Raw genomic sequence first — 6,502 nt, 5'->3', positions numbered from 1 at the left:
TACGCTGGGCCTCTAACTACCAAAAACTGGCATTTTAAATTTCTTTTTAACTCTTCAGACACGGCTCTCTTCTTTGGCACCCCCACATCTGGGTGTGTAGCTCATTCTGCAGAAGCTTGTGTCTGGCTTCCTCATTCTGCAGCTTCTTTTCGTCCCTTTGTGGGCCAGACCACAGATTATTTTGAGTTCCCTATTGATGGACAGCTAGGTTGTTTTGGCCTTTTTGGGTGTTTTGTTTTGCTTTTGCTGTTGTTTGGTTTTGAGCAGATTCTCATTATGTAGTTTGTGCTGGTACTGAAGCCCAGGCTGGCTTTGAACTTGCAGCAATTCTGCCTCAGCCTTCTCAGTGCTAGGATTATAGACATGTGCTATCACATCCAGCTCCCTCGGGTTTTCTTTTTTTAATGTATTTAGTACAGGGTCTACATGGTCTCACTATGTAGATCGGACTCGTAATGATTCTCCTGTTTCCAGCCTCCCAAGCCTTGGAATTACAGGCGCACGCCACCATGTCCAGTCTCATTCCTTGTCTCAGTGTACCCCGTGGGAGGGGCCAGCACGCCACGCCGGGATTGAACCCCAGACGCAGTGCTCTGCCTAAGCAGGCACTTTAGTTCGATGAGCTATCTGACCGGCCCCCCTTTAGGTTTTTCTTTAGGATTTTCTTTATTTTATTTTATTTCATTTTTTTAGACAGGGTCTGGCTATGTGATTCAAGCTGGCCTCGAGCTCCTGGTGATGCTCCTAGGAGCCTCAGCCTTCTTTTACGTCCGGTTTCTTTAAGCATTTTTTGAAAAAACAAACATAATGCTACTCACTCTCCTTCCTTTCATTAATATTTATCAGGAAATGGACAAAAACCCCACCCTACTCCCCCCGCTGTCTGCCAAGGTATCTCGACCTCCAGGGTCGCACGCCTCCAGCTTGACCCAGCCTTTCCGAAGCTGTCACAAGCCGCTCCCTACATGCCTTCCGGAGCCCCGCCTCTCGGCCCACCCGCAGTCCTCCCGATTCAAATCCAACCAATAGCAGTGTGTAAACAAACCCAGACCCCGCCCCTCGGGTGAATAATTTTCCGGGCTGTGAGGCCTATTTAGTCCGGCAGGAGTCTGGGGGAGGGACCGAGATGTAGCCACGCCCTACACACGGACCAATAGGAGATCAGCTCCGCCCCTCGCACTTGCAGTGCTGAGGACCCGAGACCGGGCTGGGCCTGCAGCTGCCTGATTGGGATGTGCTCTCAGTCTGAGGGCTGGAATTCCTAGCTGTGCACTTGGCTCTGGCAGCCACCCTGAATGGGCGCGGCCAGGGGGTAGAGATCGCCCCAGAATCAACGTGCTCTTCTCCCACCCCTTCTTCCTCTGCAGGGCGACTAAAACCCAGATCCCACTTAGGTCTCTGAAGGAAACTTTCTCCCTTTAACTTTAACGAAATGCGAGTCGGGGAGATGGCTCAGTGGAGTAAGCGCTTCCCTAGCAAGGGCAAGGGTCTGAGTTCAAACTTCGGTTCCACAAAAAAGCCTAAAAAACTTTAATGAAACGCGCAGCGGGGTTCTTGTAGAAGTAAGTGTTTTAGGACGGGGCCAGGCTTTTCCTTTATTTCTGCCCGTTATTGAAATGTAGAATGCATGCGGGAAAAAAAGCACAAATCCTGTATGCTGTTCAACAGAAAATTAAAACTTCACATGACACCCACATCCTCCCAGGTGAAGAAACAACTTGGAAAAATAAAAAATAATAAAAGAAAGAAAAGAAAGAACTTGGATTGACAAAGTTTGTAACTTTGCAAGTGCGAGGGCGAGGGAGGAGCCGCGAAAGCCATCGCTTTGACTGAGGCATCGACCACTTATTAAAAAGAGAATCCGGCTGGGGAGATAGCTCAGTAGAATAAGGGATTGCCTGGCAAGCGCAAGGGCCTGAGTTCAATCCCGATACCGCAAAAATAAATAAATAAATAAATTTTAAAAAAAGAGAAGAAAAAATTTTCTGCAGAGATGTGTCATCTCCATACTGATCAGCTCCTGCTGGGTAGGGGTGAAGGAAACATGACCTAGTGGACCCAATTGGAAATTCGACTTGTGGGTGGCAGGAAGAGGTCTTTCTGGGTTAGGGGTGTTGGGAGGAAAAGGGGGACCTAGCGCTAGTGGGCTGGCATGGAAAGAGCATTCAGACTTAGAAAGGCACAGTTCTTCAATGTGCTGGACTCCACAGCAACTAAAGGTTTCCTAATACTCCTTTTCAGTGTTGAGAGAGGAGCTGAGAAGCACACACTATTGGGGTTGCCATAACCCAAGGTCTGATGGATGACCAGGCCCATATCTAGGCTTACATGGCTGCAGGGCCCCAGAAGAGAAGTCATTTCCTTCACAGCAATCTCTTTGTACCCTTAAACATTTGTGAAGAGTCCTTGTGTTAGGACAGTGACCTGGCAGGTGAGGACTCTTTGCTGCGGCTGCTCTGGGCTAGGGAACACAGCATCTGCGGTGCTGACACAACTTGGAGGTGCCCTCTCTAGTCCTGTTTTTGCTTTGTCCTAGTAACTCTCTTCTTATCCATCCTCTCTTAAAGAGTCTGGACTTGAGACAGAGTTGAACTTGAATCCTTGACTGTATGACCTCAAAAGCCTCAGTTCCTCCTTCATAAAACAAGGACAATGGATCTTTTTTTTCTCTTCCTTTTTTCTTTCTTTCGACAGGGCCTTGTTATACAACTCAGGATGGCCTCAAACTCACAGCAATGCTCCAGCCTCTGCCTCCCCATTGCTGGGATTACAGGCGTGTGCTACCATGCCCACATGCCCAGCAAGAATAGAATTTGAAACCAGTGCTTGTGCCAGGGTGTGGCAAGCAAAGCATTAACTGAGTGAAGTTATGAGTGCCTGATTCTCGTGGTTGGGGGACAGGACACGGATGGCTGTCACTCTGAACACACACCAAAAACTTAAGATTTGGCAGAGATGCACAGGGGTGTTATAAAGCAAGTGGTGTACTGACATCAAACCAGGTGATAGGTGTTTCGCTGTTTACTGTATTTCTTCTGCTTCTTGCATGTTTGAGAATTTTCATAATAAATGTTTGGGAATTTTCATAATAAACTTTGATACCTGATCATACACTGTAGTTGAACAGAGGAGAAAACTGAGTTGAAGAAAGGACTTGCCCAGGTCACTATGTCATCTGATGACTCTGAACACTTGAGTGTGCTAGATTAATTCCTACCCTAGCTGGTAGACAGATCTAAACATGTTCTTACAACCCAACTAAATTTGTTTTGTTTTTTTGAGATAGTCTTATATGTAGTGCAGACTGGTCTCAAACTCAGTGATCCTCCTGTCTCACCCTCTCAAAGCACTGGGACCACAGGAATATGCCACCACACCTGGCTCCAACTAAATCTTTTCTTTTTTTTTTTTTGGTGGAACTGGGGATTGAACTCAGGCCCTTGTGCTTGCTAGGAAGGACTTATTCCACTGAGCTGTCTCCCCAGCCCTCAACTAAATCTTAATGTGAGAACTTGCATCCTTTATTTTATTTTACCTTTTCTTTTTTGAGACAAGAGCTTCCTATACAGTTCAGGCTGGCTTTGAGCTCACTTTGTAGCTGAGGCTGGTCTTGAACTCACAGTGATCCTCCTGCCTCAGCCTCCCAAGTGCTGGTATTATAGCTTGCATCTTATTCTCACAGCGAAAATGTCATCCCCAAGGAACAGAACCCCAGGTCTCACCATTAGGACCCACACTGGCCCTTGGTGATGGCTTTTGCTGGCTCTGAGCACACAACATTCTTCAGACCTTACCTACTGCTCTTAGAGAAGCTTTGACAACTCCTGTTATCAACCCTGAAGCTTGGCCAGGCTTTCAACGATGCCAGGGCCCAGAGCTTAGCAGGCAAGACAGACATTTGTCTTCCAGGGCTTTGTCAGCTTTGGCTAGGGTTGGGCTGGGCTTTCCTTGGCTCCTCTGCAGCCAGCCACGCCTATGGCAAAAGGCCTGGTCTCAAATCCATCTATCCCCCTAAGAGGTGTATGTCTAAGAGGCTGTAAGTGGGAATTCTTTGTTCAAGATTTTTTTTTTTTTTTAAGCAAGACAGCTTTTTAAAAAAATGTATTTGGTACAGGATCTCATTACCCAGCTAGGACTCATCCTCCAAGGATGAGACTGGGATTACCACAAAGTCTCAGTGGGGCACCTGGAGGTGCTGCCGAGGATCAAACCCTGGTCCCTGAACTTGCCTAAGCAGTTGCTTAGGCTGCTGAGCTATCTTGCTGGCCCTAAGCCAGCTTTTCTTGAGCACTAAGTGCCAGGCACCAACTAGGGATGCGGGCTATATCACAATGCACCAACCAGGGATTTACAGGGCATGACCAAGGGGGGAAACTGAGGCTAGGTGACTTACTTGCTCACTGTGCTGCTGTAGACTGAGGTGTGTGGGAGGCAGGACCTAGGGCATTGGTGGTGAACCTGTGGCAACCAAGCCAAGTCGCCCCAGCAGCTGAGCATTGGATAACAGTTGTTTTTTCTAGGGAAAAATCTCAGTATTCAGGATTAATGGCAATGTTGGCACTGTGCAATTAATAGTTTTGGGTTGCAGTTTGGGCATTCAGTCTCTAACAGGTTTGTAATTTCTGACCTAGGAAGTACTTGGACACCAGTGTATATCCCTGGCACAGTCAAAAAATATTTCCTGTACAAGTGAATAAACTCCAGCAAAGCCAACCCTAGTGCTTCAGGTTTGCTACCTCTGAATCTGTCTGATCCCAACATCTAAGTCTGGCAGAATTGACAACTATAATGAAGTGACACCATGTCTGGCTCCAGTGGACTGTGCAGCCTTGGCTCAGGGATGGGCCACACTTCCTGGTTGCATGACTGTGCACACAGCTGCACAACCTTGGGCAAAATACTTCCCTTTTCCAAAAAGCCAATTTTTTCTACACTGTAAACAAAAGGACTATATGGGAGTCACACAAGGTCGCTCCCCTGTGGCCAGTCTTGATTAGAAACCTGCTCACTACCCAGTTAACGCTCAAGGAGTGTTAGAACTTGGGCAGACCACACAAAGGTAAGGTCTGACCGTGTAGGCTACTGTTTCCCTGAAGGCTTCGCCTATGTTCACAGGGCTGTGCATGTTCACTTCCAAAAGTCGAGATTTACTGCTGTTTGGGGCAACAATAAAGCATTCACGTGTGGAGTTTATATATTTTATCTTACAGTCACTACCAGTAAACTGCACTTACCTGGTACTTCCTGTCTGGTGCGGTTCTCTGTAGCTCTTCCCTCCTCCTGCCGCTGCATAGTGAGCTTATTACCAGCATTTTAGAATATGTGCTGCCGAAGCAAGCACTACCAGCATTTTAGAGATGAGGAAACGGAGACACAGGGAGACGAAGTCACTTACTCAGTATCACACAGCAAAAAAAAAAAAAAAAAGTGACCCAGGAGGTGACTGAGGGCCATTAACCTCGAATCTTTCATAATTACATTATCATAAAGAACATTTAAAAAACGTTACAGGTAGGACCACCGGAAGACTAGTATAACTGCCAAGACTTAAAAACAGACAAGTGTCTCGATCGCTCATTTATTCAACGCACACGTACCGGACACCTACTGTGTACACCGCCTTCTCCGGGGTGCCCTGGGTCTCCGCACCCACTGGGCGCACCCCAGGCGTCCTGCGCCCGGACGCGGGAAGCCAGGTGTCCCGCGGGCGCGGCGTCCCGGCCGGGCGGGGCGGAAGCGGAGCTGCCACCGCCGCGGCGTCCAAGGGCTTCCGGGAATCCCACGGCGCGACCCGAGAGCGGTCTCCCGGAGGCTGTCAGGCCTGGCTGACCAACGTCCTTGGCGCCGCCGCGATCGGTGAGGGCAAATTCGGTGAGTGCCCAGGTCACGCCCAGGCGCCCGGCCTATCGCCCCCTAAGTCTCCGTGGCCTCACTCTTGTCGGCGCCAACTCTAGGTTCCTTGGCGGTCCCTTCTCGCGGGGACTCCTCTCCTCTGCCATCCTGGGCTCCCGCTCTCTCTGCCAACCTTCAGCTATGCCCTTGGACGCGTCCCCCCTCCAGGCCACGTTCCCCAGGTTTGGGGACGCGCCCAGGGCGCACCGCACCCCTTCCCCAGGTAGGATGGGCGTGGGGATTCAAGAACGCGAACTCCTTTAGCCTCCACCCCACCACAATTGTGAGCTCTGCTCGAAGCCATGGGCACACTGCTCCGGAGCCTGGCCAGGCGCACCCCCAAACCCCCGGGCCTAGGCTGGGGGAGGGGGCGGCACGCTGGGCGCCCTCCCAGGCATCCGCTGCCTCCCATTGGCTTTCGGGCCCGCCGCTCGGCCCCGCCGGGCGAGAATTGGCTCGCCGACGTGTGGGGCGGGGCCTCATGCAAGCCCATCCCCCGGTGAGGGCGGAGGGAGAGGAGGAGGAGGAAGAGGAGGAGGAAGAAAAGCAAGGGGGGCGGGACACAAAACCTGCAAGGTTTTTTTTTTTCTTTTGCATTTAATTAAAAAAA

Source organism: Octodon degus, unplaced genomic scaffold (genome assembly GCF_000260255.1).
Source record: "Octodon degus isolate 3935 unplaced genomic scaffold, OctDeg1.0 scaffold00197, whole genome shotgun sequence".
Lineage (NCBI taxonomy): Eukaryota > Metazoa > Chordata > Mammalia > Rodentia > Octodontidae > Octodon > Octodon degus.
The sequence above is the reverse complement of the archived record's forward strand: the minus strand, read 5'-3'. Positions refer to the sequence as shown.